Source organism: Loxodonta africana, chromosome 4 (assembly GCF_030014295.1).
Source record: "Loxodonta africana isolate mLoxAfr1 chromosome 4, mLoxAfr1.hap2, whole genome shotgun sequence".
Taxonomy (NCBI): domain Eukaryota; kingdom Metazoa; phylum Chordata; class Mammalia; order Proboscidea; family Elephantidae; genus Loxodonta; species Loxodonta africana.
Genome location: NC_087345.1, coordinates 172585811 through 172611153, shown reverse-complemented (window position 1 = coordinate 172611153; position 25343 = coordinate 172585811). Strand labels below are relative to the sequence as shown.

Sequence of the window (25343 nt, the reverse complement as noted above, 5' to 3'; positions counted from 1 at the left end):
AAAGAACCAATTAAAAAAAAAAAAAAAGCAAAGGCTTCCGTGGAATAAAGACTTGATAGAGTATTTAATGTAATTATTATGCCAAAGGAAGGTGACAGCCCAACAGGGCTGGCCCAGGACAAAGGCAGAAGGGCTTGCAAATTGCTGACAAGGAGAAAATACAGGAGAGAGAATGTACTTCTCAAGGAGCGCTGTCAAAAAAAGGGGAGGGAAAGGAGGAGAGAAAGCGTGAGCGGCTTAGGGTAGAAACAAAGACACGTCCTGGAAACCCTGGGAAACTGCAGACACAAAGGATCAGCCTACACACAGGAGGAGCTACAACAGGGCAGCCTGAGGGCCAGAGGAACGATTAGAAAAAGGAGATATAGGTAAGGAGAAGGGAGAGTGAGGGGAACACTTACCGCAAGCCAAACAGCTAGCTAGCTAGAGGGGAAAAGGCAATTAAACACCAATGACAGACGGAGATAAGGGCATCGGGCAAACACTCCCAAAGACACTTGAAACCAAAGGCTGTCAGGGAGGTGGCTGGGCAGGAGCAGGAGGGGCAGAATGTCAGAGAGACAAAACAAAGGGTCCTAGAAGGACGAGAGCACTGCCAAAGTGGGGGGGCGGGGGGCCATGGCTACGCCACCGGCTTCCTCCTACAGGGAAATGGCTATCGTTTCTAACCTCTAAGGAGCACGGTGCCGAAGGGACAACATGGTCACCACTACCGAGGGAGCTGGCTCATTTACCAACAGCTGCCCTACAGAAAAGAAGACACAGGTTAACTTCAACTTTCCATCTATATCTGACATTCATCAAGAAATAAACACATCAATGCAATAAACTTGAAGTCATCTTCCAAAAGAGCTGGGCTAATTGAAGGATGATGGGTCCAAAAACCATGCTGGGCCCGTGTTTGTGTGTGTGCTCATCGTATGTGAGAGGGAGGAGGGATACAGGTGTTAGAAAGCTGGGATCTGCATGTGAGAGACAAGATTTAGAAACACAATATGGTCAGAGAACAAGTATAATGTGCAGAGCAGTGTAATAAGGGAGAGATTTATCCCAGGGAGAAACCCAGTGAAAAAGCCAGTGAGGACCACTGTGGGCAGTCAAACACAAGGAAGCCTCAGCAAGTAGGTGACCAAACCTCTAGCTATCTGTAAGTTCACCCTTCAAAAACTCAGAAGTCCCTGGGTTGTGCAAATGATTAACATGCTTGGCTGGTAACCAAAAGGTTAAAGGTTCAAGTCCACCCAGAGGTACTTCGGAAGAAAAGCCTGGTAATCTACTTCTGAAAAATCAGTCATTGAAAACCTTATGGAGCACAGTTCTACTCTGACACACGCTGGGTTACCACAAGTCAGAAACAACAGAGACTGGCTTTGTTTAAGACTTAGCCAGTGAAAGTGCTGAGTTTTGAGACTTGAGATCCTAGTTCTAATCCTAGCCCAAGGGAAGCTCTCCAAGGCACTGAATCTCAGTTTCCTCTTCTACAAAATGGAGACCCTGGCCATCAGCCCTAAGAACCTAACAGAGTTCTTAAGAGCCTCAAATAAGAATAGCAAAAAAACCAACTGAAAACTGAAATGCAACTTAAAAAAAAAAAATCTATTACTACTGTGCAAAACGGATGAGGTAAAAAAGATACATGAATGTGTAAATGGAGCCCAGAAAGGGATTAAAGGGTTTAGAACTGTGGGGTCTAACTCAGCAACTGTGAGTCACTAGGGGACCTGAGGCAACAGCAGGCTTCCTGTACAAGAGCCCCTAAGAATCAGATGCGAATCAGAGTCAGGGAGTTTTACACACATCAGAGGGATTACAGTTTATTTTATAACCTCTTAGAGAACAAAGGCAGATTGAGGTTGACTGAATCCCAACAAAGGACTCTGATTTACGTGCTAGCTACTAGAGGGCACTTACTCTTTTCAGTCGCAATAACTAGAAAAGCAAAGTGTTTTAGAGAATTGGGAGTTAGGAGATGGGGGGTTTACACAGAGACACAGGTGCCTGGACATAAGCAAAGGCCTTCTCTTTTAAGTACATGTGCGCAAAACCTGATAAACCCTACAATGCCTCTTCTATCTTTCTGCGTTGGCCCTCCTTTTCAGTTCTTATTGGCACATCGACTTGCTACTCTGGCTTTGAGCTGACATGACTACAACCCTGCTCTGTAAAGAACGAGGTTTCTGGAAAGGTGCTGTTATAGGAAGGTGCTGCCTATCCCACAGGCCTCACCCCATCATATTTTAGGTGTTCGTTTAGGTCTGTCTTCTCTGAGCTGAGTCCACTGGGGGGCAGGGCCTAAGCATTATTCATCTTCGTAGTTTTCCTAGGCCTCCCACACCGTAAACACACAACATAAGGTTTGCTGAATTACACCAAACAGCCAAATCGCCTTGGATAAGTAACAACTACTTGGGAACTCAATTTTCCTCTCCACAGAATAAAGAGGGTAGGGAAAGGACCTTCCAGCTCCAACAAATGGAACTTAATTAATACATTCAAATTATAACTTAATCTTCGGAAAACACAAAAGCTTTGTCTGGTAAACACCGTTAACTTACGTATTTCATGCAAACCAAACCTGACTGATATGACAATCTGGAAAAAAGCACTTAATAATAGCCTTAGTCCTTAGTCAATGAAATATGAAAGCAGCCTAGGTTGTAAATACGGAAAAATTCTATATGCTAGATACCTTAAAAGACATTTATTTGAAACAAATGTTAATTCTGACATTTCTTTTTAAACCTTCTTCCCTGACAGAACAGATCTGGAATCATACGGACACAACAGAAACAAATAAGACTATTTACAATGGCTACAGTTTAACAAAGGCTCCCGGATTTTTACCTTCCTTGGTCACTGCACAAAAGCAGTAAATGCAAGTACAGTTGCCCCCAGCAGCTGGCAAGCTCTCTGGCCCATATGTGAAGAAGTTGTGGGACAGCTGGGGAATGCAAGATGCTTTTGAACAAGCTGCTATGTGATCCAAAATAATGCTGCCTGTTCGTCCCCGTACAATGGAAGCGACGGCCCAGCGCAGGTCCGGCGCATGCCTGCAGCTGCTGCTTTCTTCCCAGCCGGAGAGCAACAAGTGGCTACCAGTGAAGCCACCGTGCACTACAGCCGGGACCTTGGTCCTAACTCTTTACATGCTGTAACCTGGTGACACAAACAGCTTATTTTCCAGCGTGAGGGAAAGCTGCATTTCGTATTCAAATGTAAAACCCATGTAATGCTTTAAATAGCAACCCCTTCCTGTACTGGAGTCCTTTGCACTTCTTGGAGAGAACCTCCTACTCTGCACAGTTGAGTGGTGTTTAATGAATGGCAGCGTAAGGCTTCTAGTGCCTAGGCCCATGACTAGCTGATTCAAAGATAAAAACAAAAGCCAAACCACCACCAATAAAATAACAGTGTAAGAGGTCTTGCCAAAAAAGACCTGGCATATAACAGCAAAACTACTTCTCCACCTGTCTTTGCTAAGCTGTAAAACTTGAAAGATTTTTAACGTGCAGTTAGCGACACTGCTGGTTCACTAGTTGTTCAGCTTAGCTGATGGCACCTCTGGGTCACCTTCTAAAAGCTCGTTTAGCAATTTTCCAGTCGTATATAGTCTTTCAGGAAACGCTGGTGACGTAGTGGTTAAGCACTAAAGCTGCTGACCAAAGGGTGGGCAGTTCGAATCCGCCAGGCGCTCCTTGGAAACTCTACGGGGCAGTTCTACTCTGTCCTACAGGGTCGCTATGAGTCGGAATCGACTCGACAGCACTGGGTTTGGTTTTTTTTTTTTTTGGTTTTATATAGTTTATCATATTTGAGCAAATATTTGCAAAATGTTGTCTCGAGCTCTCTTTCCCCCTCTACCAACTTGGTGGCTCCCCTTTACGCAGTCTCTCAGAAAATTTTCTATTGTCCAAAGAAACAGCCCTTTGTGCCAAGATTGGACCAGGATAACTTTCAGAGAAGCAGAGTATTCTTTAGTGCTATAGATGGCTGTTCTCTTTCGTCCAGCTTGTTTGCATTTGAGTTTTTTTTTTTTTTCCTTAAGCCCTGTCATCTTGTCCATTAGGATATCGGCTTCAAATTTAAAGGAAAGGGAAATGACTAGCGGGCTGGCCACAAACCGACACACTGGTAAAACTAGGAGGAAAGGTCTGTAGCTCCGGAGTGCCTGTAAATTCTTTGGGCAACTGCACAACGTTTTCCATCACTACCAACCACTTCCACTCGCTGACAAGAAGAAATAATCAATCACTAACTGCACTAGACTGCGGGTTTAAGGAAGAGAATAGCAAGCTCAAGGCAACTCCTATGAACTACTTCACCTCTCTGGATGAGTGGACGAAGGGAAAAAGGGATTCCATTCTTCAACATCATCACCACCATTACTACCTGTTAACATTTATTATTACCAGTTAACATTCATTGAGCAACTACCGTGTGCTAGGCAAAGAGCCCTGACTGTGCAGTGGTTAAGCGCTCAGCTGCTAACTGAAAGGGGCCGGTGGTTCAAACACATCGGCCGATCCACGGGAGAAAGATGTGGCCATAAAGATTACAGCCTTGGAAAACCTATGAGGCAGTTCTACTCAGTCCTACAGGGTCACTATGAGTTGGACTCAACAGCAACGGTATATAAGTACAAACGTGCTAGGCGGGAGCTAGGCGGCGTAAGCAGTTTGTGATTGCCTGTTAACTTCTAAAGGTTGGCAGTTCGAACCCACCCCGTGACTCCCACCTCAGAAGAAAGGCCTGGCGAACAGCTTTCATAAAGATTGCAGCCAAGAAAACTCTATGGAGCAGTTCTACTCTGCAACACATGGGGTCGCCATGAGTCGAGACCAACTCGACAGCAGCTAACAACAACGTGTGCTAGGCATTGTGCCGAGTCCCTCATATGTATTATCTACTTAGATCCTCAGAGTCCCTGAGTGGTGCAGATGGTTAAATGGGCTCCCTGCTAACCAAAAGACTGCAGATTCAAGTCCACCCAGAGGCACCTTGGAAGAAAAGCCTAGCGATTTACTTGTGAAAAACTCAGCCATTGAAAACCATTTGGAGCACAGTTCTACCCTGACACACATGGGGCTGCCATGAGTCAGAATCGACTCAAGGGCAGCAGGTTTAATTTGATCCTCATAACTTTAAACCTGGAGATACTAGTATTGTCCCTATTTTGGAAGAGGAAAGTGAACCAAAAAAATCAAACTTGTTGCCATCAGGTCGATTCTGATGCACAGCGACCCTATTGGAGAGAGTAGAACTGTCCCATAGGGTTTCCAAAGAGTGGCCAGTGAAATCAAACTGCTGACCCTTTGGTTAGCAGCCGAGCTCTTAACCACTGCACCATCAGGGCATTTGAACCCTGTCATCTGACTTCAGAGGCTTGCCCTTAATCATCAAGCCTCCCTGTCTCCAGGACTGGCATACCACTAGGACATTCTAAGTCACGAACGGTCATTCCAGAGTTTCAAACAACATCTTTCTTTAAGGCAATACCTTTTAAGTACATTCATGGCCATACCAAAGTCCACATTATAAACTCGAGCTCAATGTTGCATAAGGTGTGTAGATGTTCTCAGATCCACAAAAGAAATTTTGGGATTCTAACACATCAGCCAGTAAGGTTGGTCACATCTCCAAGGCAGACTTCACTTAATTTTAAATAAATATTCAGCACAGTGGTAGTCACGCCGGCCTAAACGGGGTAGGAACTGCTTCTTGTAACTGAGAAGGCAAAAAGAATTCCATGCTGGGTAGAGTTCCGGACTCCAGGTCCACATGCCTAATGAGAAGCCACCTAAAGCAAAGAGACAGCTATTTTAGACTCTCCTTGGGTTTTTGGAAAAAATCTTAGTTCTCTTCTTATACCTTGTGCTTTAAATAAGAATTGGTTTAATTGAGGCACTGGTGCTACCAAAAGCCAGCAATAAATGGGAAGTCAATCAAATCCTAATGGTGAGCATGTATCAAACCCCAAACGACTAGGGTTACAGCATAGATGCTGACTCTCAAATTGGCAATCCATTTAAAAAAAAAAAAAAACCCTCAGCAGCAGCCTTTGCTAAAGAAACTTGGACAAGCAAGCAGTCCTTTCTGAAGCAGGACAGCAGCGTGGGCCTGTTAAAGTCTTTAAGTCTCAGTTTCCTCATCTGTAAAATGGAAATAACCGCCTTGGAGAAGACTGGGTTTTACACTCGGTAACGTGAAGATTTTAACGTGAAGATCCTTCCACAGTGTGCGAGATTCTCTCATACATTAAAAAAAAAAAAAAATCCATTACCGTCGAGTCGGACTCATAATGACCCTATCGGACAGAGTAGAACCGACCCACAGCTTTTCCAGGGAGCAGCTAGTGGATTCGAACTGCTGACCCTTTGGTTGGCACCCGAGCTCTTAACCACTGTTCCACCAGGGCTCTCATACATTAAAAAAATTAAGCACTTCATAAAACCTAGTTCCTGCCTCTTCCTTACAACACAAAAGGAGGTATGGGCAGATGAGACTACAAAAGAAAACGACTGAATTTCATCCATTGATGACTGGGTGCTAAGGCTCTGAGCCCCCCCACCTCCTCGCGTTCAACTCCGGGCAAACGTGCGGCACGCAGTGGCGGAGATGCTGTCCCTGCCATTTCAACGACGATACTTTGGGTTTTTTTTTTTTACTTGGGCATGCACTGGGAAGTTACCACAACCTCGGGAAAAACAAGTAGCTCTCAATTTGCTGGCCTTTCCTCTTCTGCGGAACTTTAAATCGCAATAAACCGGCAGACTTCACAAGAGCCGTAATGCCTATGCCACAAGCGTTTAACCCCGCACCTGACCCAGACTGCGGCCTGGACTGGAGCCTCCCCCGCCGCTCACAGTAATGCAATTACTGTACCGCCTTCTGGAGCTCCACCAAGGTGCCAGGAGCTGCTGTTGCTCACAGGGGGCACAAACCACTCTGGCTCCTGGAGCCCGCACGCGGCCAGAAACTGGAGGGAGGCGCATGGACGGCCCCAGGCGGCAGAGCGCGCGGCGCGGGGATTTTGAACGGGCGCCGGCCCTGCGGAAGTGCTGGACTGGGGACCCAGAGGAGGGGCGCCGGGGCCACTGAACTTCTCGCCACTCACCCGTAACTTCAGGAGAGGAAACCCAAGGCTTCGCAGTACTAAACAGGAGCATGCCCCACCCCAGCCCGCCCCCTCCCTGTCCCTCCTCCTCGCTTAATGGGCCGCTTTTGCTAACTTCCCGAAACTCAGTAGAGGGGAATCCTGACCCCGGGGCCTGCACCTCTCGGCGACGAGCAGCAGGGCGCGGCGGGGACGGAAGTGGGCGGGACCAGTGGGCTGCACCGCGCCTTTGTTACTGCTCGGGGACCCCGCGGGCCTCCGGGAACACCCAATCGCTGCGGCCCAGGGATCGGTCTCCCCTCTCCCTCCGGGTGGCTCCAGTTCCGCCGCCGCCCGGGGCAGGACCCGCCCAGAGGCAAAATAAAGCTGACTCCACCCCCGACCCCGAGGCGGCGGAGAAGGGCGCGCAGCGGCGAGTCCTAGCGTTCTCCGGCCTTAGCCCCGCGCGGGAGGGACGCGCCTCACCTTCGTGAGCTTTCCCCCACATCTCCTGGTCTCAGAATCGCCAACTCCCGCCGGACCGCGGCTCGACAGCCCCAATTCCTCGGGGACGCCGCGGCTACTCCCCACTTCCTTCCCACAGCGAGGATCCGGGTACCCCCTTCTCAGGATGATTCATTTCCCTCCTTACCTGAAGGCTCGCACAAGTCCCCTCCCCTCCACCGACCCGTGCAGCGATCGAGAGCTGGCGCCCTCTGCCGGGCCACCGGGCGGGAGCACCCCGGGACCCGGCGAGGAGGAGGGGACAGGATTCGAACATCAAGCTGAGCCAAGCGCAGGGACCTCTGCGCCTCCCATCACGGATCACCCCCTTCTCTAGAAGGGTGCAGCGCGCGGGAACCATCTTGGGGCTGCCCTGCCGAGGCCGCGCCACAGCCCCTGGCAGAGGGACCAGAGCTGTCCTCGCGCCCAAGACACATAGGCACGCCCCGAGTCGCCCCCTTCGCGGGCCAGCCGGTCCAGCCCTATACCGGGGAGGTGTCCCGAGGAACGCGCGATAAATCGGGTTCTATGTCATGTCCTGTTTTAAAGCACTGGAAAGGCGGTTTTTACTGTGCTTAAGAATAGTATATGTCCTTGTATCTCAGTAGCCCCCCTCGGCTTCTTGCCCTCGAAATGTAGAGGGACTGAGGGGAAGGCGGTGGCATGTCACGCCCCTGAGTCCTTGGGCTAGAGAGAAGCCTGGGACGAGCTCCAGGTGCCGTTTCAGCCCCAGGGCTGCGGGGGCTCTCGGATCCCGGCAGAGCTGCTGATCCGGCTTTGGCGCTGGAGGCCGGGGCTGGCCTGTCGCTCACCCGGGCGGGGGGGAGTGGCTGGAATCTACTGACTTGCTCTTTCGTCCGAGTAAACACACTTCCAGCAGGTGAGCCTTCCCCCCACAGGTCCCGAGTGAAACTTTGGAGGGGGACAAGGAGAAGGGTAAAGAGGAAATACAAGTTCGAGGGCCCGCGTCCGTCCCAGAGTGCGTGCACACACGCGTCCCAACTTCCCAATGGCACTCACCTTCTCCGCCCTCTCCTGCAGGAGCACCAGGACGCGCGGGCAGCCCTCGCACACCTGCCTGGACCCCGGCCGCCTGCACGAAGTTCCCGGCCGCGGCGAAGCTGGTGGCCGCTACGCAGCTGCGCCGGGCCGAGGGGCTCTCACTCGCCCGGGACCTTGGTGGCGGCAGTAGGGTCCCCTGCTCGAGCTTGCTGTCGTGGAGAGGACTGGGTAAGTCTGCCCCAGTCCCAACTCGTGGCAGCTGCCGGAGCGGAGCAAGTAGCGAGGCTTCTTAAGGTTGACCAGACACCTACTTCCCCCCCGAGTGCAGGCGCGAGTCTCGGCGCCGCGGATGAGCGCGGTGTATTAATTATAGGGGCCCCAGTGTGGCTGCTGCCGGGCGCTCTGAGTGGCTCGGACCGCGTGCCAGGCCGATCCGGCCTCCGCGAGCCCAGCCCCTCGGCGCGCACCCGGCCAACCCCGCGCCCACGAGCACGCGCCCGGCGCTCCGGCGGCGGCTGGCTGGGCTCGCGGGGCTCGCAGGGCTCGGCGCGGCTAGCTGCTCCGGCTCGCATCCCCGCTCCCGCGCCCCCGCGGCTTCCCGGAGGCCAGAGTGGCGCCTCTTACCTTCAAGGCACCGAGCGCGCGCTCTGAGTTTCCAGTCGTTCTGGGGAATAAAGCACGCCAACGTACGCGAACGTTATGGTTGATAACGCTCGGGGCCAGTCGTCAAGGACACCACCCTTGCGGGGCCACTCAGAACTGTAAAAAAGTCACACTGACCTCCGACTTGTCTGTCTTGACACGGGGAACCGGACTCTACCTGTGTGCCTGTCAAACCTCAGCTACATCAGAATCGTCCGAGTGTTGTTAAGGCTGGACCCCACCCCCGAGTTTCTTAACTCTGTCAGTCTGTGGGGCCCCGAGAATTTGCATTTCTTTTCTCACGAGTTACCAAATGATGCTGAAGCGGTTGTGACTATGAAATGAGTTTGTGAACCTATTTGGTAAACTGCAGAGCAGTAGAAACACTTAAAATGCTGAATCCACTCTTCTGTTGCTTGTCTGTTTCAGTAAACAGAGTTCACATTTAATTTTCCTCCACCCACTGCTTTTTTTCCTCTCAGTTTTAGCTTTTAATTTTTCCAACTGAGTATACACCAAGCTTACGCAGATCAGCCCCTCACTGTCCCTGAGACCCTTGAACAAAAATCGAGCCTCTGCCTTCCCTAGTCATCACCCCATCCCTCTCCTCACTGTAGACTGGCTGTGGTCGTCACACACAGAGACTAACTGCTGTGATTCTAAGTTTGAAGGACTTAAAACCTGGTAAAGAAGCTTGCTCTCAACTCAGCACGTCGTCCTTTAGAAGACAGTTTAACACTCCAATGTGTGAACAGAATATTGGGGATATATCAGGAATCCAGGACACCTGCCCCCCAGAAACATTTCAGAACCGGCCCTTCACCTTTTGTTAACTCTTTAGTTACCGAATTTTTATTCTTTTTAATGGCTTTTTTTTTTATGGCATGTATTTTCAGTATTGGAGTATATGCTTACTAATTGAGAGTACTTAAATTTTTAGTTTGTAATATGAATTTTGAAAAATGCGATGTGGTAATACGATCGATCCACCAGTGGGGCTAGTGGCAGTTGGGTGCCACTGATTTGTGGTATGACAATAAAGCAACAAGAACTAAACAGAGAATTTATTGCGGGCACCTTTCCATTAGGTGTCATGAGGAACCTCTGGTTTTCCAAATATGACAGAAAAACCAAAACAAACCCATCAGGGCTCCCTGACTATCACACAGGAAAGCTGTAATTACTCTTGCAAGGCTTACCTCACAGAAACAATGGGGGGAAAAAGGCAAAAGTTTACAAAACTAACACATCCAGTAAGTATCATCTAATAGAACGCTCAACCTACATGACAATGAGCCTTCAACTCCGATCTGCTGAACTTCACACATTTCAAAAGGCCCCCACCTTGATTCTAAATGCCTTAGAACCAGAGTAAGTACCTACGAGGTCCAGAGGCATACCAGGTATACCGTCATACCAGTGGTAACATTAATGATTAAGCATCCTGCCCTTGCCCTTGGCTGCATCCTGCCCTTGTCGGTGCTCTGCACTCTGCCTGGCAGGTGCTGTGCCTGCAAGGCTGCAGATGTCTAAAGGAGGGACTGTGTCAAATAAGCGCATTAATGACTCTGTTCTTCTTGCTCTCTGTGAGACCTCTGGCGGTATTCACAGCTAGCGAAGGCAGGAAGGAAGCATGGACAGACCTGTTTGTGCTGACCCCACACTAACCAGAGGCATCGGAATGGCTGATCTTCAGCAAATCAGTAATTTCCCTTAATATGGGGGCTCCGCAGGGACTCATCCCCAGTCCTCTGCCGGTCCCACTTCATATCCTTTCCCTTGTGATTTCATCCAGCCCTTGACTTCATCTAACACCAGGTCAGGCCTCTTGCCAAGCTCCAGATCCTTGTATACAGGTGGCTATTAGATCACCATGGGACTCCCTAGGTGGTGTCAATGGTTAACATGCTCAGTTGCAAACATAAAGGTTGGAGGTTCAAGTCCACCCAAAGGCACCTCAGAAGAAAGGCCTGGAAATCTATTTCCTAAAAACCCAGCTATTGAAAACCCTATGGCACACAGTTCTACTCTGCGCCACATGTGCCATCATGAGTCAGAGTTGACTTGATAGCAATGACACAAGTTCTCCAAACAGTACATCCGTAATTGAACTCTTTCCCCCAATTTTTTTCTTTCCCCCTGCATTCCCCATCTGAGAGGATAGCACAAATGCCACCATGATCATCCTTGCTGGAAACCTGGGAGTCAACCAAGGCATGACCCTTGTCCTTTGCACTTAACCAGCTTCAGTCAACTTGCTACTGCATCCTAATGCCTCTCAGTGGTCTCCCCATTCCTGCTCCCATAGCCTCGGTGCAGCCGCTTTTTACTATTTCTCCTCTGGCTTAAGACACCAGCCAGCTGACTAGGTCTCCAGCTTGGGCTCTCAGCTGATATCCTCCACACTGCTTCTTCAAGAATCTAACACAGAAGCCTGGCAATCCCTCTGCCTTTATAAAACCTCTCAGTGGATTCCCTGTATGTTTCAAGCTCCTTTGCTTACTTACCAGGGTTATCTATGACCCCTGCCCCATCTCCGTGCTTCACTGCAGCCACGTGAACCACTCACAATGTCCTGCGCATTCAAATGGCTTCATGCTCTCTGAACACAAATACCAAGAACTTCCTCGGTCTAAAGAGAAGGTGCCATCCCCCTTCCAGCCTCCCCTGGAGTGTCACTGTTCCAGGAAGCCCTCCCGCCCTTTTCTGGATCAGGCGTCCCCTTCCTGCTCCCCTTACGCCCCTGCTGCATCTCAGTCATAGCCTTGGAACACAGAAACATAATCACTGGGTCACTTTTCTGTGTTCACCTTTAAATTATGAGCTTCTGGCGGACAAGAACCTTATCAATTTCCATAGATTTCACGTCTAGATTGGCCTTGATGATTAAAAAAAAAAAGTGTTTACGGAATGAATTAGAAATTCAGAGGGTTTGCATTTGTTTGCAAATACCTTATCTGGAGTAATCTTCACTTTTCTGGTAATACTTTGCAAACCAAAAACCAAGAAACCAAACCCAGTGCCTTCGAGTCGATTCCGACTCATAGCGACCCTATAGGACAGAGTAGAACTGCCCCTTAGAGTTTCCAAGGAGCGCCTGGCGGATTCGAACTGCTGACCCTTTGGTTAGCAGCCATAGCACTTAACCACTACACCACCAGCATTTTGGTCTCCTTTTAAATCATCTCCTGGTTTAAATTTGGGTTCATCATTTAGAATCCTTAATTAGCTTCTAAGCCTCCTAAATAGTCAGGATTCCATAGACAGTGTTTTTCTAACTACTGGTCTTTAATTCAGTTTTTTGATAAAGACTTGCATATTTTTATGAAATAAAAATAAAATTTTAAATGCTAAAGTGTATCCTACGTAGTAAGAGTAAATATTGTTCTCAGGAAACTTTTGTTTCAGTCAGCTATATTTGTACGTGTGTGTGTGTGTGTGCAGGGTTGTTGTGTTGTCAGATTTACTCCTTCCTGTGGGACACGGTTAAAAACGAGAGCGGCATTGCTTTAGGCCGCACTGGAGCTGTGGTTGCCAGAGGACACATATTTATGGAGACGTTAGAGGCGGGTGGAGTTAGGCAGAGAACATTTTCTGGAAAGAGATATTCTGAGCCAGTCTTTTAATTAAGGAATTGGCAGAATGGAGCATGAAACGCAGTGCTCCCTCTGCACACAATAGGTGCCTCATAAATGCTTTCATTGATTGTTACGTGCACGGACGCGGGTGAAAATGTGAAGATGTGTGTGTGAAGTTCTCTTGGCTGGAGTCTATCAGGAAGAAATGTAAGAAGAAATGAGATCAGTGATACAGAGAAAGGGAGGAGGCCTGGTCTGACGCCAGACAAAGCTGGTGCTCCGTGAGGTTTCCAAACATGAGCAATAGGTGCAATGACATGGGATTTCCTAACCCAATTTCCTTCACGAATGTTGCAATCTCAAAAGTATGTTATTAAGCTAACCTTTGCTGAAATAAAAGTGCCACTTTTCTCAATGTCGGGGTTGGACATGTAAGAAGCACAACGTGATCCACAGTGTTCATTTCCAAAGCAATGTGTTCAGCTGAAAGGCAGAGCTTTCTAATCTCTGAGAGATTAGAAATCTCTGGAAGGCCTACTGGGAGAGGGGCAGAAATGAGATAGGATTATGTAACAAAGGAAAATAACAAGCAGCCCTTATAAAACTTGATATTCATGCCAAGAACTTCTTTCCATACTAAATGCCTTCAACCAAATGAACCTAGATCCAGCCCACAACTATTGTAGAAGGCAATATTCTTACTCCCTTGTCTTGCGTTTATAGTCCTTATAAGAAGGTTGCCATGTAAATAAAGAGTATAGGTTCTTGCTACTACTTTTTTTTTCCCATTGCTTCAATTACTCTAATCTGGAAAGATTATAAAAATAGAAACTTGGGCCAGGTGAATATGGATGAGATTAAAAAAAAAAAAAGAGACAAATAAGGTAAACCAGGGGTAACCAAAGTTATTATAGAAGAGAAATTCTAAAAGACAATTTCTCTATTCCCCTACTTCTAAATAGAGATATACTTGGCCATGAATATTATTATAGAATTTAATTTTGGATTTGAAAGATGGACAAAATCTGAAAGAAATCAGAATGTGGCAAGCATGAGTTTTAACAAAACTGTAAGATGGGTTCCAGGTTATTATTCCTCCTCAACTTTAAAAGAAAAAAAAGAAAGAAAGAAAAGAAATGGGATTGGTTGGCAAAAAAATAAATGGTTTTTAAAAAAAATTCATGGAAGCAGAGATATTCTTTGATATGATTTATAACACTGGCCACATCTCAACCATGTAAACTACACTGGATGGATGTCAGTTGAACATTTTTTTCTAAATACAGAGAAGATTCTTTAGCTATATGTTCATTCCCACTCCTTATTCTAATTTTATGGTTAATAAACCCTTCTCTAATGCCATGAAACCTAGCAGTTGTCTGCGTTCCGAGATATATATAACTGAAAGCTGTAATAAAAATTGAAAATATAGGTGGGGCTGAACTAATTTAGCAGAAGTGACACAGCCCTTTCCATGTAGCTGCCCTAGGGGGCCATGCAGTTATTTATACTGCTGGCTCTCTTGTCACTACCAACCTTATTTTGGCTACTAGAATTGGTAGCAGACTTTCGTCCTTGGAGGGAAACAGCTGAGTGTTGACCAGAGGCAAGTCCACTGAAATAGGGCGGCATACCAACATACCATAAGTTACGGAGGCTCTTCAAGGCCCTGATACTGTCCTGTAGTGAGAGGGCCAAAGAGCCGATGAAAAGGCATTTAGCAGCTGAAACCAATAATTTATAGAATTCATTATGGAGTGCTAGAAAGAAAGGCCTGGCAATCTACTTCGAAAATTAGCCAGTGAAAACTCCCTAGATCACTGAATATCGTCTGAAACTTCAACTCATTTATTTTGGATGCATCATCAGGAGCAACGGATCGCTGGAGATGGACATGATGTTTGGTAAAACGGAGGGCCAGAGAAGACAAGGAAAACCCTCAAAGAGATGGATTGGCACAATGGCCTCAATAATGGACTCAAACATATCAGTGATCGTGAAGATGGTACAGGACTACACAACACGTCATTCTCTTATACATGGGTCGCCATGAGTCCAAGCCAATTCGACAGCAACTAACAACCACATGAGGGAGTGACCTGCACCCATACTTTGGTTTTGCCTACTCTGTGCCTCACCTATTCCTACCTCCTTCTGGCCTTCTGTTTGCTGCAGCCTGTTTTCTAGTTTGGCACCTTGGTTTACTTCTCCATCCTCTGACCCATTGTTTCATATTTTGGATCATGGCTTTCAGCTTCATTGTGCTCAGTCCTTTACTCAGCATTTCGGACTCTGGCAGCCTTGCTGAGCCCGGCCTGGGGTTTCTGGAACTGCCCCACTTCTCCGGCCAGCCCCCGAGGTTCCAGAGTCATTCATCATTCAGCCAAATTTCTCTATGCCTACTCTGTGCCAGGCAGTGGGTGCACGGGGGAGAAGGGGATGCGAAATTTCTCAAAAACCTCATAATTTCTTCTGAACAAAAGGACTGTTTGATCTTATGAGATGAGCCGTGGCTACACTATGTCATTAATGTCAAGGAAATGGCGTCTTAGTGTACTAGAACTGCTGTAACAAAGCACCATGGACTGGGTGGCTTAGAACAATAGAGGTGTACTCTGTCATGGTTCTGGAGGCTACAGGTCTAAAATTAAGGTGTTGGCAGGGCCCTGGTCTTGCTGAAGGTGCTGGGGGGAATCTGTCCCATGCCTTTTTCTTAGCTTCTGGTGCTGCTGGAATTCCTTGGCTTGTAGGTGCATCACTCCGGTCTCCACTTCCATTGTCACATGGACTTCTCGGTGTCTCTCTGTCTCTCTTTTCCTCCTCTTCTAAAGACACTGGTCATATCAGATTAAGGGCCAACCCTCCTCCAGTATGACCTCATCTTAACTGATTGTTTCTGCAAAGACCCTTTTTCCAAATAAGGTCAATGCAGAGGCTCTGGGAAGGGAATGAATTTTAGGGGACACTATTCAGTCCAGTAGAAGTGGTTTGTCACTATCTTCATTTGGGATTGTCACAGCTTCCTACTCTTAGGCCTCAGAGATGTCCCATTTTACACTTTAGACCCTGTTATGGATTGAATCGTGTCCCCCCAAAAACGTGTGTCAGCTTGGCTAGGCATGATTCACAATATTGTGTGGTTGTCCACCATTTTGTGATCTGATGTGATTATCCTATGTGTTGTAAATCCTAACCTCTATGATGTTAATGAGGCAGTTATGTTAGTGAGGCAGAACTCAATGCACAGGATTAAATTGTATCTTGAGTCAATCTCTTTTGAGATATAAAAGAGAGAAGCGGCCAGATAGGATACGGATGTTATGCCACCAAGAAAGAAGATCCAGGAGTGGAGTGGATATCCTTTGGACCCAAGCCCCCTGCACTGAGAAACTCCTAGACCAGGGGAATATTGATGACAAGGGCCTTCTCTCAGAGCTGGCAGAGACAGAAAGACTTCCTTGGAGCTGACACCCTGAGTTCAGACTTCTAGCCTCCTAGGCTGTGAGAGAATAAATTTTTGTTTGCTAAAGCCATCCACTTGTGTTATTTCTGTCATGGCAGCACTAGGTAACTAAGACAGACCCCCTATTTCTGGGTTGAGCCACAAACGTTATATTTCCCCACCATGTAGTCTGTTCCTTTGAAACAGTATTTTGTCTATTTTCACTTAAAGATCACAGAAAAGTGAATGACACAGTCTTTGCGGATTTCCCTCATGATCAAATTCTCTTTCAATGTGCGTCTGTTTTTTTATCTCAGAAAGGAAACACAGGCCACAAGGTGCAGAGACTACCTCTGGAGAAAGTTTACGGGAGACTGGGGTACAGGCATGAAGGGAAGCTGCCTTGTCACTGGAAGCTTTTTTGAAGCTTGTATTACAAGTTCAAACATGTACAATATTTTTGTTTTTTCACCGAAATGTCTAGCAATAGAGGACAGGTTAAGTAAATTTTGTTAGAGCCACTCACGACAAAATTGGAGCCATACTGAATAAGAGCATTTATTTATGGGGAAGCATACTACTAATAATATCAAGCTAATGTATAGAAGCCCCTGGGTGGCACAGTTAAGAACTTGACCACTAGCTAAAAGGTTGGTGGTTCGAACTCACCCAGAGGCACCTCAGGGGACAGGCCTGGTGATCTGCTACTAAAAGGTTACAGCCTTGAAAACAGTTCTACTGTACAGACATGGGTCCACCATGAGTCAGAATCAACTAGAGGGCAACTAACACCAACAATGTATAGAATAGCTTGTAAAATATGCTATTTATGTTAAAGTTCATATATATAACATGTATAATATAAATAAGATTGGCAGAAAATACACCAAAATATGAAAGCAGTTGTCTCTGTGTAGTGACCTCCTGCTTCTGGGGCTTCCCTGTGTTTCCCAAGTTATACCACACTAAGCATATATCATTTTTTGGAAAAAAAAATATTTTTAAACATTGCCCAAAAAGAATGGGTTACTAGGCAGATAGAGAAATGGCGAAGAGTAAGGGCTGTGCAGCCAGACCACTTGGGTTCAAAGCCTGGCTTGAGTATTTCTGAGATGTGTGACTTTGGGCCAGCTATTTAACCTCTCTGTTCCCCCATTTCTTCCTCCATAAACTAGTGGGAATAATAGTACCCACTCTCAGGACTGTTGTGAAGAACTTAGGATAGTACCTCAGACTTGGTAAGTGGTTAATAAAGATTATTGTGAACTAAAACTGCAGCCACCATTCCCTCACTCAGTTAAGTTCACCACCTATTGAACAGAAGCGACTTCAGACTTCCTCCCTATCGTCACCAGTCTGTGGATGCTGGGATGGGCCGCCTCATGCAGTGTCATAAGCATACCATTTATTTGTGGCAACAGATTTTCCTGAGCTCCTCAAGACTTGTGCTAGATGCTGGGCAGAAAACGATAGGCCAGCATCTTCGTGTTTGAGATGGCAAAGGGAATAGACGTCATTTGTAGGCACTGACAAGTAAAAATCTGAGGCTGTGTAATTATATTTATATGCTCCCTTTCCCAGTAGACTGTAAGCTCCTCAAGGGCCATACTACCGCAGGCCCAGAGGACAGACAGAATATTTGGGAAGCAGCAATAATGACTGCATAGCTTTTATTACTATTATTAAAATGATAGGAAAGACATATACTGTAGTGGAGGACATCACAATTGCCTCCTTGGCATCTTTTCTACCCTCTTTTTTAGTAACAGAACCCCAATTTCATTCAGATCCTTCCCCACACAGCCAGTGTGTTACGTGGAAATGGTCCAGCCCCCACAACCCCAGGGTGGGCCTGACTGTGGAAGGGAGCTGCCATTTCTCCTACCAATGGTTGGTTTAGGAATGAGCATGTGCAACTGGAGCCAACGGCAAAAAAAAAAAAAAAGGCGCGGGGGGTGGGAAGGTCTTCAAGTTCCTGGGTCTCATTGGGCTCAGGTGCTTCCCATGATGCCTTGTCCCAGAGCTGAAGTAGAGGCGCTAAAACAGGTGTACTGGGCATCTATAAGGGGCTAAGTCTTGACAGATGAATAGAAGTTAGCGAGTGAAAAACGGAACAAAGGTGGAAAGCACACCCCAGACAGAGTTTTGTTTTGTTTTGTTTTGTTTTGTTTAGCATTTCAAGGGTATGTCAATTTTGGGACCCTGGTGACTCAGTGGTTAACGTTAGGCTGCTAGCCAAAAGGTTGGCAGTTCAAATTCACCAGCTGCTCCATGGAAACCCTATGGGGCAGTTCCACTGTGTCCTATAGAGTCACCATGAGCCAGAACCGACTCGACGGCAGTGGGTTTGGTTCTTTTTATTACATTAATTATTTGCTTCAGCTAGTAGGCATTCATTTTTACACCTGCACAAAACTGCCTAAATGATCTTGAAAATAGCCCTGCTGCAGGCTACAACGTTTATCTCTTAGGATGGCTCCCTCTTCCCCAACCGGTCAGGAACCAGTCTTATCACTTTACAGTGAGTGACCCCCTCAGACCCATCCTTTTGAAATAGTACCCTCCCCAGCACCAATGCACATTCCCACAGCGTTGACATATCATGACCCTACAACAGTACGTGCTGTTCGCAAAGTTCCGTGAACTCCTGTGCAAGCCCAATCTGTGCCAAAGCCCTTGTGCTGCAACTCAAGCCTATTTCCTCCAGTTCTATTCCTGGGCAGGACGGCAGACAGCTGGTTGGGGATGGTGCTGTGGATACTAACCTCTCACAGAGCAGCAGATCCTGCGCTTTTGTCGTATCCCTGAGCTACTGCCCAGAGAAGGTTTTTCTTATCATTCCACCTTGTTTATTAAAAACGGCCTTTTCATCCTGCTTATAAAAGCTTGCCTAGCTACAAACCAGGGTTTTATTAATATGGTAAGATAAAAAATAAGCCATTCTCTCCTTTGGTATGAACTAGAACAACACAGGAAATAACAGGCCAGCAGCCCAGTCAGAGGCTTGCAGAGCCTTTTCCTGCCCTGGGATACCGATCTACCACATGCCTCTTTACTCTAACCTGATATACCTTGGAGCAGACAACCTAAGAAGAGGCTGAAAGAAACCCAACTCCCGAAAATTAAAACCAACGGACTTGCTTAGCCATGACATTAAGTGCATCAGAATCCATCCACAAGGGTCACCTCGCCGGGTCCTATGGAAATCTACAAGCCTAGCCTATTATTCTTAGAGATGGTCTGTGGGAAGTATCTTGGCTGACACAATAAGGAAGCTTCCTGTCAAATTACAGCAGTATCTTCTGACCCGGTCCAAGAAGTTGCAGTTAAGGACCTTCAGGCATATCCCTCAAGAGGGAGAAAAGAGAACCAGCAGGAAATCTTGGCTGAAGGTCAAAATCTGGGGTTAATCACAGATTTTAAGAACAGCACTTTCTTCCAGACAGTGTAACAGATCTGGCCTAAGAGATTTAGACCACAGCTGCAGAGCAGCCAGTTAAATGCCCAGGCTGTCGGGGCTCCAGGCAAGCATTTTGAGGTGGAGGGCAGGTTTTGTGGTGAACCTTAGAAATCACACAGTTTCTGATTGTTGTCTTGCCACTCGTGGCCTCGTGGTCCCCCATCTGCCCTTCTCCCCCTCCTTATCACCCTTATATCTAAAAGTTAACAGGAAGATAACATTAGTTAGAATGCTTTCAGCTAAAAGTAACAAAAAATTCTCTTCATTTTGGCTTCAGGAGTGCTGCTGTATAATGGGAAGTCCAGAGGGTTTTAGGGTTCGCTTCCTGGGTGTCTTTTTTTCCTGGGTGGTGAAAATGGTTAACACACTCAGAAGCTAGAAAGGTCGGAGATTCAAGTCCACCCAGAGGCCCCTCAGAAGAAAGACCTACTTCTGAAAAATCAACCATTGGAAACCTTACGGAGCACGGTTCTACTCTGATGCACACGGGGGTCACCAAGAGTTGGGACTGACTCAGCGGCAACCGGTAACTGGTTAGTCAGTTTCCATGTGCTGGGTTCATCCTCGGGCTGGTGTCAAGAATGCTTTGGCTGGTTCCAGACGTCACCTCAGTGTTTGACAACATCCACAAGAAAAAAGAAAAAGTCACTGTGGAAGCTCTTTAAAAAAAGTGAGAAATGAATTTCCAACAGGACCCCAGGAACTTGAAGACAGCCTTTTTGTTTTGTTTCCTGCCGTCAGCTCCAGTTGCACATGCTCACTCGTAAGTCAATCGTTGGCAGGAGAAATGGCAGCTCACTTCAACAGTCAGGCCCACGCCTGGGACTGTGGGGGCTGGACAATTTCTACAAGGCACATTGGCTGTGTGGGGAAGAATCTGAACAAAATCGGGGTCCTGTTACTAAAAAAAATAGGGTAGAAAAGATGCCAAGTAGGCAATTGTGATGCCCTCCACTATAGTATACGACTTTATTATCACTTTAATAACTGTAATAAAAGCCATGTAGTCATTAGTGCTGCTTCCCAAATATTCTGCCTGTCCTCTGGGCATGTGGTAGTGTTGCACTTCTTGGCTCCCTTTGGTGCCATGTCACCAGATTTGACCAGTGAGTTGTGGGCAGAAGTGATGTGTGTGACTTCTGGGTCAGGATATTTCATTGCTCGTGCAGGTTTCTCCAGATTGTTCCTTTTCTCTGCCCCAGAGACCAGCAATGCTCCAGATAACGGCTGCCCTATCAGCCTGGGTCATAGAGTGGAGACAGTGCAGAGCAGAGCCCCAAGGCAACCTGAAATGGACAAGTAGCATTATAAAGGGGGAAAAAAGCTTTGATAGTTTGGGATAATTTGTTACTGCAGCTAAAGTCTGGTATGTTTTGACTGACACAATAGCTAACATCTATTAAGTATTTGGAGCCCTGGCGGCATAGTGCTTACGAGCTCAGCTACTAACCAAAAGGTCAACCGTTCAAATCTACCAGCTGCTTCTTGGAAACCCTATGGGGCAGTTCTACTCTGTCCTATAGGGTAACTACGAGTTGAAATCGAAGCAACGACAACTTTTCTTTTTTTAATTAAGTGTTCACTTTGTGCCAGAATGTGATAACACCTTATCATTTGTTCCTAAGGATATGAGATATCAGGAGTGGTGGGAGCTCCTTCCATCTGACTCCTTCCTCCCAAAACAAAACAAAAACCTGTTGCCATCTAGTTAATTCCAACTCATGGTGACCCCATGTGTTACAGAGTAGAACTAATCCACAGGATTTTCTGGGCTGTAGTCTTTACAGGAGCAGATTCCCAGACCTTTCTTCCATGGTGCTGCTGGGTGGGTTCGAAGTGTCAACCTTTGGGAGGAAACCACTTGCACCACCTAGGGACTTCCACCCCCACCCCCAAGATGAGTTTATTCCTAGGCATTTGTACCAAGTGGCACTTGCCCAAGGCTGTGTCTAAGTGCAGATTGCCTCACCATACAACAGATGAATGTTCTAAGAATGTCGTTGCCAAGAACAAGTGAGTTTTGGTGTGCATGTAGGGGACCATCAGAAAGAAGTCAGAGCATTGGGGTATGAACACAGTGGGACTTCAATAAGAAGAGAAAGGTAGGAGCATGGTGTTGAAATAAAATTCACCGTGGTTCTCTTTTGCTTCTGTACATTTGGTGAACAATGCATTGACTGCCTTTTGTTCCTGGCTATCTTTTCAAGGGCACTTGTAAACAGCCTGGAAGGATAGACAATGTCTCCCTCCAGAGCAAAGGGCAGGTTTACTCACTGCCTTGGAAGGTAGAAGTAGTACCTCTCTCTGAAGCAAAGGCAGGCATGCTCATTGTCCAGCATAATAAAGGGAATGTCTCCTTCCAGAGCAATGCAGACTTAATTTGTGCCCATTATAAAAGACTTGGGTTCCCTAATAACAAGGTGGAAACCCCAGTGGTGCAGTGGTTAAGAGTTCAGCTGCTAACCAAAATATTGGCAGTTCGAATCCACCAAGGGCTCTTTGGAAACCCTGTGGGGCAGTTCTACTTCCTTGGTCACTATGAGTTGGAATTGACTTGAAGGCAAAAGGTTTTTCGTTTTTTTTTTTTTAAGCACAAGTTTCCTCTGAAATGCAATCCACTGTATGTGTAGCTATCATCACCCTGTGGGAACTGGGGCTTGTAGTGCAAAAATTCTGATACTCTGGCTTCTGCTGTTGCTAACTGTCCTTCATCTCTGATCCGGGAATCTCGTGTCTTCTACCAGCATTCATGAAACTGTGCAGGATAACTTGTCTTACAAGTAAGGTAAAATCTCAGACCCTTCATGATTCATGACGCAAGTGGTTGTTTACAGACAGATAACATTCCAAATGAAGTTTAGAGAAGACTGAGAGAAACCTTGCATATCTCTGATCAGAGAAATCCATCTTTTTCCAAATAATATTCCTTAAATTCCTTTCTTAACTCTGGCTGAATCAGATGATTGAAAACTCTAAGGTAGTGTATCCTTTCTGCTGGATTGCAGACATGCTCAGCTGCTCTGACATGTAAGGAGAGTTTTCTCTGGAATCTTCATGCCCACCTCAGAATCTAAGCTACCTGCTTGATAGAAAAAACCAAAATGCTACCCAGGGGCAACGTTCTCAAATTGCTGGAATCAAGAGCTGTCAGCCTTGCAGCCCTGCCTTGTGTGTTTCAAATATTGGAAAACCTGGGCAAGAAGAGTTTTCAAATTGAAAATGAAATCTGCTCAGTCAGAATCCTATTTGAACAGAATGTGGAATTGATTCTAAGGGTTTGGTACAAGCTTTGACATCTAAGTTATAAACATGTCACCTGCTATACCTTGGAAACTCTATGGGGCAGTTCTACTCTGTCCCATAGGGTAGCTATGAGTCGGATTTGACTCAACAGCACTGGGTTTTTATGTTCAGAATGAAGAAAACTTGGTACAGAAAATCAGGACTCAGAGAACAATAAAGTTTGCAGAACCCCTTTCACCCAGTTGTGTACCCTCCTCCCCAAATTCTGTGTCAAACATCTAAAGAATTCCTTATAAGACTCTATAGGGTTATGAGAGGGCATAAATAAGATATAATTCAAGTATATTTTTACCTTTTGCAAGAAATAAAGACAAAATAAAACAGCCTACATGGAATTGAGACCATCCAGGAAATAACCTTTAGACCCAACCAAGTCACAGAGTCAGATGTCAATGAATTACTGTAGTGAATCTTGAGCATGTCAAACTCTCTGTCAACCATATCTTATCTGAATCTATCAGACGTGCTGAGGGAAAACCTTCTCTTGGAGTAAAAGCAGATCATCAGTGTGACACTATTGTGCAAAGACCGCATTCTACTTCCAGACATTAAGGTGGTTTGCTCAGTTTTTTTTATTCAGTAATTCAATCTGAGTAATGTATTGAATACTTACTAACATGCTGGGCTAAAACAGATACAACCTCTGCCCTCAGAAATCTTCACACAAGGCAGTTTAATTTCAAAGTATGTTAAGTGCCATGAAAAAAATGTACATAGTGCTATGAATGCTTGTAGGAGGGCCCTAACCACACAAGAAGGGTTAGAGAGGGTGTCTGTGAAGATGAGACATTGCAGCAGAAATCTCAAGGCCATAAAGGGATTCATTGCATTAAGAAGTTAGAGAGGTGACAGGAGGTGGTTAGGAGATTATTTCAAGCTAAGAGAACAGCATGTTCAAAGGCCCTGAAGCAGGTGCATAATTGTTGTTATTTGAACAATGAAAAGGGACCAGTCCCAAGTCTGGGACAATTTGGGCACAAAATATATAATGATAGCAGTAGATTATAACCCATGGAATAAAGTGAAGCTCCATTAGTCCACAGTGATATAAACAAGCAATTGAATAAGCAAATAAGTGTGGGAGAACAGCTATTCCTTACAGTAGAAGCTCCAATTAATAAATATAGAAGGAATGATGGAAATAGAAAATCACCATCTGACAAAAACCAGAGTGATAACTTTTAAGTGCAAGAACCAATAATTGATGCTAGTATTAGCGGGTGAAAGTAGGATGCCAAAATATACAACCTGAATTTCAACATGGCAAAACATCAGACAAACCAAAATTGGAAATCATGCCACAAAATAACTGGATGGCATTCTTCCAAAGTGTCAAGGTCATGAATAACAAAGGAAGATTGAGGAACTGTTCCATATTGGAGAAGAAAGAGACACGACACCTAACTACAATGAAGAGTCATAGATCATCAGATCCTGAGCCAACTGGCAAAATTCAAGTAAGGTCTGTAGATTAGTGAATTGTGTGGTGTCTTAATGTTAATTTCCTGGTTTTGATCATTGTACTATGGATATATAAGATGTTCATATTTGGGGAAGTTGGGTGAAGGCTCTACAGGAAATCTTTGTACTATTTTTGCAACACTTTGCTTGTATGAAATTATTTCAAAATAAAAAGCTAAAAAAAAAAAAAAAGAAGAAGGAAAAAAGAAAAGGGGCCAGTGCATCTGGAAGATATAAAGTAAGAGAAAGAGGCTGGCGAGGTGGGCATACTGAGACCAGGCAAGGACTTATGGGTGAAGTTAGAGATTTGGGTCTTTATCCTAAGGGAAGACTTTGAAGGCTTATGGAGCCCTGGTGGCACAGTGGCTAAGCGTTCAGCTGCTAACCAAAAGGTTGGCAGTTCGAATCCACCAGCCAATCTTTGGAAAATCTGTGAGGCAATTCTACTCTGTCCTATAGGTTCCCTATGAGTCGGAATTGACTCAACGGCAATGGGTTTGGTTGGGTTTGAAGGCTTATAAGCAGGGCAGTGACAGATTAGACTTGCATTTTCCAGAGATCACTCCGGCTGCAGCAGGCAAATGAGTGAGAGGCAGGCAGGCTAGAGTGCACGTGGGGTGATCAACAAGAGGATATTGCAGGCTTGCAGGAGACATGATGTTGCAACCTTGGTCTAGGATGGTGACAGAGAGAATGGACCAACGGGTGAGATTTTGGAGATATTTAGGAAGTAGAATCATCAGAGTGATGTGGGTGTGGATACATTTCTAGTCTATCCAACTAGGGCAACAAGGAAGCTATTCACGCAGCAAGCGAACACTGGAGAGGAAGAAGCTGAAAAGGGAGTCATGCTTGTTG

General features: G+C 46.1%; 1 protein-coding gene across 8 annotated transcripts in view; it reads right to left on the bottom strand.

The window, feature by feature from the left end:
• Window positions 1–9425, bottom strand: part of SVIL (supervillin) — a 278042-nt gene extending 268617 nt beyond the window's left edge. For 2 of the 8 annotated variants that reach the window (XM_064284973.1, XM_064284979.1), the window contains exon 1: window positions 5497–6873. The gene's annotated coding sequence lies outside the window, so the exon portion shown is untranslated. The other 6 variants (XM_064284985.1, XM_064284978.1, XM_064284980.1 and 3 more) reach the window with 6 other exon arrangements.
• Between the last annotated feature and the right edge of the window lie 15918 nt (window positions 9426–25343).